Source organism: Paramisgurnus dabryanus, chromosome 2 (genome assembly GCF_030506205.2).
Source record: "Paramisgurnus dabryanus chromosome 2, PD_genome_1.1, whole genome shotgun sequence".
Lineage (NCBI taxonomy): Eukaryota > Metazoa > Chordata > Actinopteri > Cypriniformes > Cobitidae > Paramisgurnus > Paramisgurnus dabryanus.
In genome coordinates this window covers 32332750-32347194 of record NC_133338.1, presented here as the reverse complement: position 1 = coordinate 32347194, position 14445 = coordinate 32332750, and the positions used below count along the sequence as shown (strand labels likewise).

Here is a 14445-nt window from a genome sequence, read left to right as displayed (position 1 = left end):
ACCCACACACGCACATATGTTTACATATACACACTAACATGGCAAAGGCCACTGATTCTCATACCCACATAAGTCATACGCTTTCCCTAACACAGGACACTGTGGGAAGGGCCTAATGGTAGGCCCCAATCAGAGTCTGGCTTCTCGGTAAGCCTTGTGTAAGATAAAGGCTCCAAGCAGTGGCAACTCATTAAAACTGAGATCCTGGAGCAACTGTCGTGCCACTTGTAACTGCATGCAACGTCTTCCATACCAGGAGCATAACAGCGTGCACGCACAGACTCTATGACTCGAATGGCCTAACACAACAAAACAGCAATTTGACCTATTCTTACCTAGAACAACATATGCTAGTGACGATTACAAAGAAATAAATACACAAAGTCTTTTAAAACGTTTACACTGACTTTGCACAATGGGGCCGTTTCCTGGACAGGGCTTATCCTAGTCCCAGACTAAAATGCATGATTGAGCTGCCTTAGTTACTTTCTTAAAATATATCAGTGTCATTGTTTTGTCTCTCAGTATTGTTTGTGTGTTAAAAAACTAATTAAATGCCCTAAAATATTAAAGGCCCAGTCCTGGATTAAACTAAACCCTTCCCGGGAAACCGCCCCAATGTGTATTTTCTGGTGATTAGAAAATGTGGCCTTACCGAAGGACGCTGTATCGAAGCTTGGCGCACTTTAACGTGGCTTCGGAAACCTTTTGGAGCTTTCTTTGGGGTGACTGCTCCTCAGCGCAGGTCACTCCGAGGCTGACCCACGTTCTAAGCCGGGCTACTGGCAACCGGCCTGCTTCCGTCTGCTGGGCATATTGGGCCGTTTAGTGGGGTGCTTGTGAAGATCAAACGGGTTAAGATGGTCCCTCTCACTCTGTTGGGAGAAAAAGAACATCAAAAAGGTGTAAATTTCACTTCCCCACTTTTGATTAAGTCAAGCATGAAAAGAAATGTAATACTCTTGAGTGGCAAAGGCTCTACACTATTGATGCAGTTACTTCTGCTTGAGAGGAGCCAGTGAGCCTGCAGGGAGAGGAGCTGAGGCTGGGCCGGGTAAAGACACGGCCAGATGGAGGGCTTTCTCTGCTTCTGAAAGGAGGCTTAAGAGCTCCCTTCCTCAATCCCTCTCTATACTGCCTGGGTGCTATCCCAGTCCTGCTTGCCCCCCTTAACCCCACAAGCCCTGTCTCTCTTTCTCTGCCTCTCTCAGTAGCTTCCACCATATGGGCTTGTTTAAAAACTCCAGCAGCTTGCTAAACACAAGCACAACAACACAGTATTCATAACTCTTGCTGTCCAATGGAAACCTCCCCCATTCGACATGCACGCACGCGCGCACACACACACTTGGAAATTTTGTATGTTAATTAGTTTGAAAGCATTTATCTGTTTTTTTTACCTAAATTTATTTCTTTTTTAAAATGATATTGTTTTAAAATATATATAAGAGAAATTCCTCAATTGGTAGAGAATTGCAATAGAAAACATGTATAGATTGAATGCTCTGTTGGTTGCTTTAGGGTGTCTTCCAAATGCATAACATTAAAATGTTAAATATTTACTAATTGTATTACTCTGACCTTTTTAAACAGCGCTGCATCTTATTATTACATTTCTTTACCAACAGACCTTTCCCAAAGTGAAATTCAACCCTAGAAATAGTCGGTCCAGTATGCCTGGGACAGAGGAACGAGGAGGCCTATGAAAGGACTTAATAGAATCTTTACCCGCTCCAACAATCCACTCCCTCTGAGCTGCATTAAGTAGTTATTGTAGAGGGACAATGACCTAAATAGCTCAACATCAACTTCATTAGCCATGCGGCCAAGACCGAGAGCATTTCACGGTGGAGGCTATTGTCAGGGCTCACCCCAGGTGAGCATTAAATTGCAAATGATACTCTGAAAGGCGTGGAGAAAGAGAGAGCGAGAGAGAGAGATGGACTGAGAATGGTGGTGAGGATGAAAAAGCAAGTGAAAAGGCAGCGGAGAGCTTCTCTGACCGTAAAAAATCCAATCCATCACGGAACGCATTCCTCTCCTCTCCTAAGTGTCTTATTTGTAAGCAAGACCGAGCACAACCCTGTAGGGTGAGAGAGAAAGAGCGAGAGAGATAGAGAACCAGAGAAGAGCCTCCGGAGTCTAATGACAGGCTGATAGCAATTACTTTAGTCCGTCAACAGTGGCTCCCTATCGGCACATTCCTGCTGAAAATTAGTAGACTGAGGAAAATAAGGAATGAATTGGATTTGGGGAGGGGGAAAACTACTTTTGATTCACTCCATATAAGTATATCAAAGTTGCTCTTTAACAGAATTGAGAGAGGGAAAGTTACAGAGAGAAAGAGAGAGAAAATCCTGTCTGAGTCTCCCTCTGGCTTTGTTACTCTGCAAATCAATAAGCGCATCCTCCCAGCTCCACTATTTCCACTTTAATGGCCCCTGCGATCAACATGTTAATAAAAAGTCCTCTGTAGAGCGCTCGGCGAGGGCCTGGCGACCGGATGACTGACGGTAAGAGATGGCATGATTCCGGGGGTACGTTCCCAGGCGGAACTGCGTCTTGTCACCCTGCCGGATGAGAAATTGGGCCTTTACATATTCCTTGTCACCAGCGGCTGAAGTGAAGGCACCCTAGAGGCTGGTGTTGGTTGCTGCTTGCCTGGTGGACTGGAGTAAATTAAAGCAGGGATTAGGCTGGGCCGAGATACTAGCTGACAGGCACTGAAGATGCAGGCTGGCAGAGGGCTCTCTCCCTGCCCATATGTCTTCATGAAGGACCCCAGTGGGGGCTCACTAATGAGACCAGCACAGCACGGCAGTTTAGCTCCCAAACACCAGAGGACACACACACAAAGACCTATCATAAGGACATACACACACACTCAGAGAGAAGTGTCACAAATAGCCACAAAAATACTTTTAGGCTGAGACTCATTGTGATTAAACACTGTAAAGAGTGGTAATATGCATTTGTTATATAAGGTTTTTGTCCCTGCTGAATTGGAAGAGCATTGAGTTAGCAGTGCATAAGGTCATGGGTTTGCCCCCCAGGGAGCACGCATACTGAAAAAAGTATATTTTAATGCACTTTAAGTTGCTTTGGATAAATGTCTGTGCAAAATGCATGTAATGCATGCAGTTCAGCTAACCTATATTCAGCTTTCCAGACTTTTCCCATAATAAACAAATTTCTAAGTTTTTCTCTTTCTTTACATCTTCATGCTTTCAATGTGTGAAATTGTATCTAAAATGTAACAAAAAGCACAACAAATCTGACAACCGTGTACCAGACACTCCTCATAAATACCGCTGTGGAAAACTAATCCCTTTACTCCATGCAAGGCCTATCTAGCCCCTTATCTAGGGTTGGGGGAAGCATGGGATATACCTGCCCGCAGGCTGGTGAGAGGTGTGCTAGCTTTAGAACTATAATTACCAGGCGATTACAGAATAATTACACACATTAGCGCTTTAGGTTTTGCTTGCTCTTCTATGGGACCCTGCAATTAGTAAGTAGCCTCTGTTAAAAGCTTTAAGTGCAAGTATTTACCAGTCCCCATGCTCCTGTGGATAAATATCCTTTGGCTATGCAACATAAATATGAAACATGACTGTGAATAACTCATGGGATGGCACAGAGGAAGCGATTTGGTGCATGATGAAAAACCCAGCTTTCATAGCCCTTAAAATCCACATCCTATTGTATACGTTTCAACTTAAAATGAAATGGGAGCATAAGTGAAAATAAATTCCATCAAGTGGAATAGTAATCGTGAAATGAAGGAGAAAAGAACGATTGTACTACGTTCTGACGGTAAGCTCCCGTCCTGTTCAACCATTGAGCCATTTAAAAATCCATCGATCCACCTTAGTTTCAATGATGAGAGACGTGAGAAGACTGGAGATGGACCTGTGTGAAAAGATAAGAATTTAAAGATGCTTAGGTGTAATTGTGTTTTGCTGTCCTATATTTTATAATGGATTTTGCATTATACATATGCATTATTAACACATCAATACATAGCATATATTATTTTTTAGTCACCTCAAATTGATTTCATCCATTAACCTCCGTATTTTCATCGTCATCCATAATGTCTGTTAATGTGTTTTTGTATATTGTATTTCTTTGCTTTCAGGGTTATCCCTCTTTATGTTAGTTTGAATAAAGCCGTACTGTTTACATTAACATTGTGTTATTGCACATGAAAGCATGAACATATCCCTAAACCCATATGAGACAAGAGTATATGCTGTTGGTTACTTTCTTCATATACATCCCAAAGAATTCTTTCCTGTAGCCCAACTGTTGGCAGCATAACGATTACGGGTTTGATTCTGTGGAACAAATATACCGATAAAAATATACCTTAAATTGGTTGCTTATCTAAAGTGTCTGGTAATGTACAGGCAAATGTTGTGAATAGAAAATTGGTAAGGGACCGTGTAAAAAGTTTACACATTACATATAGACGGTTTCATCGGACGCACATGCGTTGTCGCGGGTTACGCGTCTGGTCGGGACTTTTGTTTAATCGTCTGACTATGTCTAAACTGAACTCTGGAACAAATACCTTGTCAAAAATAACATGTTTTGGTTACCTAAAGATGAGGGGAGACGCCAATCCTGATCACTGCTTTGTGAAGGGAGGTTTTGAAGCTGGTTTATGGTACACATTTTATACAGTAACGCTCAGTGTAGTTTTTTTATATGCTTTAGCTATATAAAATATTGGCCGTTTCTTAATTCAAAGACTGTAGACTCCAGAGGTCGCATTTGCAAGCTGCATACGTCATCAAGACTGTCTTATTTCATAACATTAACAATTATAAAGTTGACTATAATTCTTTGTTAATCATACATTGTTGTAATATGCTTATGAATGGCAACTGTCTGAAAATAATAAAACAGGCTTGATGACATAGCCTGCATATCTGACCTCCGGAGGCTGCAGCCTAAAGATTGATCAACATAAGTGGAGGTGCTACAATAAACACACAGATATGCGCCAATCCCCTGGGTGCTCCGGGGCTCGGCTCGAGCAGCCACTAAAATGGCCAAGGACATATGTACAGTTACTTCACATTTACTTCACATGTTGCGTCTAAAACCACGTGGAAAACGTGACCTCGCCACTTCCCTCCTCTTCAAGAGCAAGTAACCTAAGCATTGCTTGACGCTGTGACGAGCACCCACCGTCGGAGAAAGAATTTGGCACCTATGAACACGCACGTTTGTTAAAAACTGTATATCTGATTATCGTTTACATTTTTATATTTCAAAATATATATAATATATGTATGCATTATGTATAAGACCTATATGCATCAATGCACGCCCCCCCCCCCCCCGCACACACACAATCTATAACCACCGTGGTGAATTTGTACATTACCACTGCGGTGGTAAAAAACTGCCACTGTCACAGCCCTACTCAGAGGTACATATCGCTACCTCAACAGTACATATTGATACCAAATGAATACATTTCTGTAACTGTTGGTACATATAAGAATCTTTTTAAAGGGCACTGCCCCAATGACAGCTGGAGTGTAGCGACAGTCAAAGGTCATTCATGAGGATGTAACACAACACTATCATTTTTTTTGCTACCAAGAGGGCACTTAACATAAAAACAATACAATAGGTCATAATCAGCTGCTGGCAAAAATTACCTATGGGGTCGCTTTTTGGTGAAGGACAGGCTTGGAAATGGCAATGCCAATTATTATAATATAGACTTAATTAGATCTTGTAATTTTTCAAGCAATATAATGTACCGTGTCAAGCTATTCTTAATGAAACCATCACAGCTATGTGTTCCCAGTGAGGGCACAGTGCAAAAGTTTATGTTCCCAGGACAAGCAGGAAAAGTGAGCAAGACCCGTACGAGCACGAGGATGAAAGGATGAGCGGCGCGCCTGCCGCATAGATTTTCCTCCACAGAGTGGATTACAGACACCTACTTCCAGCTTAGGGTGGAGTTTTTGAAGTTTGGGCTGGGAGGGAAGAGATGCCTTTGGCAGAGTCCTGTTTGATTCTGGTGGGAGCTTGCCACTAATCCCACCCTCCACACACAAGCGCGCGTACATAAACATCAACGTTCTCACCTTCTGCCTGATCCACCGCGCTAACTCCTCCCGGCAGTCGCTGGATCGTTATCCATCCCTTCCTCTCTCAACTCGTTTGAGGAGCGAGAGATGCGAATGTTGGGGTGTTCTTGTCCCCTGTTCATTAATTTCCCTAAGCAGATTAGTGGCTGTGTGTTTGTTGTTGTTGAAGCTATCTGATTTGCTTAAGCCCTTTGTTTTTTCATGTGGTTTACACTTTAAAGCCCCCCTCTTTGTCACAATCAGCCTCTCTGATGGGCGATAAAATGGACCTACTGGCAGAAAATCTGGGCATAAGCAAGCGTACAACCATGCTGGTCGCTGGCACGGTAAGGTAGGGGGCGTTTTCTGTGCTTTTAGATGTGCCAAGAAGCAGGCAAGCAGCATTGTATGATGAGTGTGCTGATCTGCTGGACATAGAGGTGAAGAGGAGATAACAGGCCTCATCAGCATGTGCTCTGCGGGGTCAGCGGCCGGTGGCATCTGTCCCGGACACCGATCCTGCCATACCGGAAACTCAAGACAACGATGTATCCCAGCCAGCCTCTCAGTTCGCATGAGAATGGCCAAATGCAATGCTGACAAATGAAGCATCTCAGCGGTTTGGTCAGCTGGGAGACCATGGCAGGGAACTTAGTGAAAATGACAATTCTTTTAACGTTCCGTCACCAGCTGGAATTCACCGGTGGTGACCGATTGGGTATCTAGAGGTCGCTTCGTCTTCTCCCCGAAATTTCTCATTACGGAGATGAACAACGACTGAGTCCCATCCAACAGGCTGCTGGCAAGAGCTGTGCCGCAGTGATTCAACTGGACGCCCCACACACATCATTATCAGCTATCTGCGACAGTCAGCCCAGAATTACGCAATTAATCCTGCTTTTCATATGCCGTGGACAGAGAGTGATCCAGTGTGTTCTGCGTAAATGAGCTGACATGCTCTATAGCTGCGGACGGGGGAGAGTATATTTCACACTGAGCTTGATTTGAATACATTGTTCAGGTAGGACTGAAGACACATGACTTCTGATAAATCACAGTGTTGAAGAGGTTTATGAGCTCTGATCTCACTTTATAAGACATTTAGTTTATACGCAAACCATATTGCGATAATCCAGTTAGTTTTTTAGGCTGTGACTATTTTGCATATCCTGCATTAATGTGAGAGGTAAATCTGTGCTGAAGGGATTTGGAACAGTGTGTGACCCTAAGGAGAGAGTACTATACATTTCTCTGCACGATAGTTGGTGATGGTTATTATTACTATCATCATAGTTTCACATTAACATGCGCATTGAGGGCTTTTCCTCGGTTAAGAGGGTTTGTGGGCTTCACTTAGCGCGAGTGAGCTTTTTAAAAGCCTCTTGCTTGGACCCGAATGTGCGCGGCATGGACTCCTTCTAGCACCTGAACTTGTAATACGCATGGCACTAACATTTCCTTGCACCAGAGAGGTTGCTAGGCATGCAGAGGGTTAAAAGTTTGTTGTTACCACTCCCTGGCACGCAGGAAATTTTAGAGCACCTGGACTTAATGGCATCAGTTTTAAAAGAGTTGCAGTCATGACAGTGTTGCCCTTGCTTCTTTGTCCACCAATCAAGTGACTTGTCATAAATGAGTAAAAATAAACAAATGAATAAATGAGTAAACTACTGCCCCCGATACTATTGTGTATCGGCGATCTCACAGGCTGACGATAGGACGATCTCAAAATGGGGCACTGCTAATATTTTTCACTCTGCAGTTCTGTTTGCACAGATTTTCTGTGGGCTCCATAAAAATAGTTACTGTTGTCTATATCTAATATTTTGTCAGGCTGTTGAACACATTTCAAACTCTGCCAGCGCATTTATGTATTAATAAACATGTCTTTTATAGGCTACATGCCTATATGTGTGGCTGTTGCTTCTGTTCTGTGTTATCTTATTTTCTTGTCTCTGTGTGCTATGAAGGGCCTCCGGGGCCCTTGCGGGAATGAATAGGTTTCAGGACACTGTGAAGTCTGTGTGTGTATTCCTGTAGCATCGGTCACGGCCTCCTCGCCCGGTTAACCCCGCTGCTCTATAAATTCGGTAAACTTCATGGAAATTTAATAAGTGCTGCTGCTTTGTGTTTGCCTGGTGAGCTTGCTGCCGTGCCCAACGCTGAGAGGCATGTTTGTGATGATTTCCCCTCTCCCGCTCCTCCTTGTACTCCCCACCGTCTTTTCCTCTTTCGCTTTCTTTTTGAGTTCTTGGAGTGATAGGGAGGACCCTCTTAGCTTAGCTATAGAAGTCATAGAGGCAGCATTGACCCGCAGGTTACTTCTGTTTAAGCCAATACAGACTAAGCACATTCAGAGGGGGCATGATATTAGGGGGTCTATCTTTTTCTCACTCTCCCCCACCCTCTCTTCCTTTCTATACTTCAAACGCCGTGCCCACAGAAGGCATTCAGTTAAAAGGACAGTCATATTCATTTGAAATCTCTTTTCCCTAGTCCCTCCTTTACACTTTCCCTCTCTCCATCTCTTTCATCTTTCCTGCCAGTTTCTGCTCTTCTGCACCATACCGTGCACATCTCTGCCATGACAACTAAATAGCCCCCCTAATACCACTTCATAAAGGACGGAGGTATCCCCTAGGCAAGTTCTTGTAAATTAAACCCATAACCGGTGCCCTGACTCGGAGCTTAAAGACTCAAACCTTTCACTCAAGTGACAGAGCCAGTTCCACAGTCCACATTAAACCACACCTCAACAAGGTGTAATTTATAGGCATGTCTTACAGTGAGAAATAAATGTATCGGCACATTAGGAGGCCTGGAACCGTGAATAGGAAAGTGCGCGCATGTGTGTGTTTGACACACAGGCGACTAAAGTGCTTATTGAGGACAGGTGGGGCTGAGTGATTTAAAATTAAGAGGAGGTGATTACAGAAGAGAGGGAGACGGAGAGATTGAAGCATGTAAACATACAGGTTTTTTCCTCAACGTGATTTTATTTTAAGTGGGGGCGGAGCCTAAAATTAGAGCGAGCCCACAGTCATAAAGCATGATAACACTAATATAACACAAGATCCCTGGCGGTTAAACATCGCTTTATGAGTTTGACTAGTCAACAGCTCACTGCCTTAGTCAGACTCTCTGAAGAGTGACAAATCAGATAAATAAAGATGAGTAGCCTATTCTGCAAGGGTTTCCTGACAGTTTGAATGATAAGATGTTCACTCAAATGTTTATTTGCTGGGGTTGCTTATCACACAGAGCACTACAATTGGCAGGTGAAGACACCTATTGCTCAGTGATGACAGTAAAGATGGAACTGAGGGAAGCTGAAATCACAGAGAAAGAGAGATAAGACATATCTTTCAACATCTCTGTCTCTCTTTTCTGTCTCTCTCACGTACTCTGATGAGGCGTTCAGCTGGATGAATCTGACTGTGTGTGCATAAGAATAATCTATTCATTTTTAAACGTGCAATTTTTATTCTGTGCCCATCGAGATAGAAAAACATTGCACGATTTGTAAGGAGAGAGACGGTATGTTTTGTTGCCGTGTGGACGCGTGTCTGCATGCATTGTAACAGGTTCTGATCTCGTGGGGGATGTTTGGCTTTGTAATTTCACCCTTGAAATGTGTGATTACAAACGGGACAACTTTTTTTAATTTTCTCTTTTGTCTGGATCCCACAGCCTGCCAGTCCACTCCCTTTGCAAGGCCTTTTAATCAATCACAGAGATAATCAAACGTCACTGGCTATCTGCCCCATGTAATTACTTTTGCAATTAAAAATCAATCTCCAGTCACCTCCTCTAATTAGAAGGATGGCTGTATCCCCATCTAGATTGATTTTATAATACATATTGACTTCAAATACCATGATATGGCCATTTTCTTCTGTTTTGATGCTCTGGGTACTGTTTTAACATAAAAAAGGAGAGAGAAAGAGAGAGAGAGAGAGAGAGAGAGAGAGAGAGAGAGAGAGAGAGAGAGAGAGAGGGGGGGAGAGAGAGCACAGAAAGAGGGGCTTAACAGCCCAGAAACATAATAGTGCCATTATTTAGATATTATTTGGGTTTTAATAGTTTTAATTTGGAAAATTGGTCTGAATGCTGATACAGTTTATATTTTTGTATATTCAGTTATTGTGTAGCTCTTTTTACCAATATTGTTGCATGAATTGATTTTTTAAAAAACTGAATCTGTGGAGTCCACCACAACTTTCAAGATACAACTCAAAACACACCTGTTCCACATTCACCTGAATATCCCATAATAGGGTTGCCGCGGTGACGTAATTTTCCCACCGGATAATCAGCACGTCACAAACCCGGTGATACCGGTATCACCGGGTGGGAGGGGCTTATAAATGCGCATGCAGACGTGCACATTTTACTTTCACTTTTGAATTACGCAACTGTTTTAATGCAGTGCTTGCGTACGCTACGTTAAATCGCGTATGAATTTGCGTGCAATGCGAGTGCAACAGCTGGTTTACTTAAGTGCTTGAGTAAATGTGCGCAGGTAATTCTCAAAGAACCCGCCAGTCCCAAGCTGAGCAACCGGCTACTTCTCCATAAAGCGCTGCTTGAATGAGGGGTTTATTATTTTTCTTGATGAAAAACACAACAACAAAACGATCTCGCTTATATTAAACATTATATATGTATATATAACAAAAAAGAGTAAGCACGCGGCTTCTGCCATCATCTGGTCAGTCAGCTCGCCTCGCAAACTCGGACAGAAATAAATGAAATCTGACACCTGCTGCTCTGTGATGTGACGCGCATTCAGCTCCGCTGAATTCAGGCAGCAGACACATTCAGTTGTAAGTGTTTGCTCTCTCTAATGAAACTAAATGTTTAATTACAAGAAAATATCAAAACGACGGTGAAAGACGGTGTCGCGGTGGGCAAGTGATCTAACCTGTGAGAGGCTGAAGCACCGGTTATCACCGTTTCACAGACTATCGCGCCGAGCCTATCCCATAACGTTCTACTGTCCACAGTCTATTGCTAAAAAAGCCCTAGCTTTAAGGGGACGCTCCACTCTTTTTTGAAAATATGCTCATTTTCCAGCTCCCCTAGAGTTAAACATTTGATTCTTACCGTTTTGGAATTAATTCAGCTGATCTCAGGGTCTGGCGCTAGCACTTTTAGCGTAGCTTAGCACAAATTCAGTTTAATCAATTAAATTTAAAAATAAAATAATGTACTGAATTAAACTGATCATATTAACGTAGAATTATGCACTATGTACGCCTAAAGGCCGGGGTATACCTTTTTTCCGCGTCAGGCTCGCGAGCGCACGCGTCCGCTGAGCTTTTCAAGTATACTCCCCACGGCTACACGTGGATGGCCGCGTTCGACACTATACGCAATACAAATGATTTCTTATTCAAATTATTAGTCTAACAGGCCGTCAAGTCAGCACTGATTTGGCGACATTTACAGTACATTAAAACATTAGGATAGGTGAAGAAAAGTAACTGATCCACCATTGCAAACACAGTTTAGAACAAACAACAAGACAACAAAGAACAGGAATCAAACATTATGGTAACAAACATGCTCCACAGCTTTCTGTTCTTGGAAGAAGTAAAAGTTAAAGAAGAAAAACGATAGTGTGTGTGCAATTTTCCTGTGTATAATTGTTTATAGTGGAGTGTCCTGTCAAAATAAAAATTGTACGCGCACTGTACGCGCACTGTCTGCGCGGTCTCAAATTTTGGGCTGCACGCGGACAGTCCTGGTGACAAAAATGACGTCATGCGGACAGCGCGCATACGCGGAAGTCCCTAGTATACTTTCGGCTTAAGCGGGAACAGTTTGAGTTTAAGAACTTTTTAGAACTTCTCAGTCATAAAACACACCTGCAAGGCCTAAACAAGATCAAGCCTCAGCCAAGTAAGAAAAAGTAATGCAAAAGTAACTTAAAAGTAACGTAAGCATTACTTTCCATGAAAAGTAACTAAGTAACGCAATTAGTTACTGTTTTGGGCAGTAACTTAATATTGTAATGCATTACTTTTAAAAGTAACTTTCCCCAACACTGCTTAGATAATCTTAAAAACACAAAAGTACAAAATAGTGCGTGAAAACTAGATCACTTTAAGTACATTATGATGGTGTACAACTTTTTCACTTAGAAAAGTATGCAGATGCTCCCAGCAATACCAGGAATTACCTCTAAGAGTTAAAAACATCCCATAACAGAATATCAAAATCTGCCCCAAACTGATTTTGAATGACTGATTAGAGTTACTTTTGACAGTTTTTTACATTGAAGGTGGCAACCCTATAGACTGCACTGAACAAACAGCTACTGACATGTGTAATATCAATCCTCCACGAGAGCACATAAATGTCTCCATTAAATGAACAGATCTGACCATTCATGAGGTAAATATGGAATGTTACAATTAGTCATACAGTGAGCTATTGTGTCACAATAACCCCCCCCCCCAAACAGTTAAAGTAGCCCTCTCCAGACTGCGGTGAGGTAATAAGAGCAGCGCTTATCGGCCTGCCCTCCAGCCAGCTCCTCATTGCAGGCAGAAAAAGTCTGGCCTCAGCCCAGCAGCTATTAATCACTCCAGAGAGACTCCTGTCAGAGCTGACCCCTCCCCTACTGATAACACTGCCCAGCCCAATTTAACCTGATGGAAATGTGATTTCTCTTTTCCTCTAGCAATGGAACAATCTAGGTGGGAGAGAAAGAGAGCCACACAGACAGAGCAATAGAGAGACGCTACAGAGAGATTTATTGCATGCTTAAATGTTAAGTGGCCAGCAGTGGCTAACTGGTAATTATTACTTTAATCACATACTCCTCTGCAGCATTTCACTTTAACTACTTTAAGCAGTTAAACCCCTGCTGTTTATCCCCACACCTGCTTTGGAGTACGGATCTAGAAAATAAATGTATGACTATATGATGTATTTGCGTGCTTGTCCTTTATGTAATGTAATGGCAATGGTTGTTTAAAAACAGTAGGGTTATGATTATGATTGATTATTGTTCACTTGATAGAGCACTGAGTTAGCAGCACAAAAGTTATGGGTTTGATCCCAGGGAATAATTTAAAATGATAAAATTAATAACTCAAATGCACTGGAGTCGCTTTGGATAAAAGCAATATATGAATGACTCTTTCGGATAATCAGATAAAATAAAATAAAAACATAGTGCCTCATATATTGACTGAAAACAGTTTGTTCTACAAATAAAGAGCTCAGATGCAAAACTATCTGAGTGTGTCTGATATGTTTTCTTGTTTTGAATCAGACTCTTAATGGATTTTGCCAACAAACCGATATTTCTAAAGGTCTGAGGCTGGATTTGAAGCAAAAGTATTTGATGAACGTATAATATGTGCCGAGAGCATTCGGTTAACATCATTATCTCATTTTTGGCAAAGGTGGAGTTTAGCGGCTTTTGCATCTGAGCTTTTCATATGCTACATGTATTAAATATCACAACTGATGAAGGTTAAGTGTTGTATATCATGTTTATTTCAAATCATTTACATGCAATTAATTTAATTATTATTATTAATAATAAATATGACAAATCAATCTATGCAATTCATGCATTATATAAAAACTGTATGTTTGCAAGATGAAACCTTTAGGAAGGGTGGATATACTGTATCAACGTAATACACCACCCCACCCCTTAAAAAAACAACATTTTCAAAAGTGGAAGTGTTCTTTCACACACACAGGTCGTGACCCTTATTGCTTGCTAGGCTCAACTGAGCCTTTGGGTTTGGGATACTGCCCTCTGGCCATACTCAGGAATGTCTCTCTCGCTTTAAAGCCCATTTCCAAAGCTCCTTTATTTGCGGATCGGGTGTCAGGTACAAATAAGCATGATGATTCAACACAGTCACCTACGATAACAGAACGAGCGACACAATCACCCCGGGCATAGAGAGAGAGAGAGAGAGAGAGAGAGAGAGAGAGAGAGAGAGAAAGAGAGAGGGGGGAGAGATGAAAGAAATACCACTCCCTCAGTCAAGCTATAAGGATTCTTATCGTCTGAGTGGCTGAGAGGTCCAGACCCCGCGGCAGGTTCAAAGCCTCCCGCAAACCTCTCCCTTGCCCCCTTTCTCTCTACCTCGCTTTCTTCCTTTCTTTTAGCTGCTAGTGGGCCGATAATTCAGTCAAAACTCACTCAATCCAGACGACTATTAGAGTGAAAATGATATCTCTTAACCTGGCCCCAAGTGGACCCTTTGAGAAATGGACACATTTCTAAAGAGTGCTGATTGCTTGTTTTCTTTTGATGTTTGAGTTGATGGGGTTTTAACCACAGAACCGTCTTTCACCTCTGGACTGTGAAGAAGAC

At 42.3% G+C, this 14445-nt stretch overlaps 1 long non-coding RNA gene across 1 annotated transcript in view; it reads right to left on the bottom strand.

Annotated features, from left to right (window-relative positions):
* Positions 1-661: 661 nt before the first annotated feature.
* LOC135749217 (uncharacterized) overlaps positions 662-14445 on the bottom strand; it is a 95690-nt gene continuing 81906 nt past the window's right edge. Inside the window, exon 4 of the long non-coding RNA XR_010532314.1 lies at positions 662-875. This is a non-coding gene — a long non-coding RNA (uncharacterized lncRNA). The remainder of the gene's footprint in view (positions 876-14445) is intronic.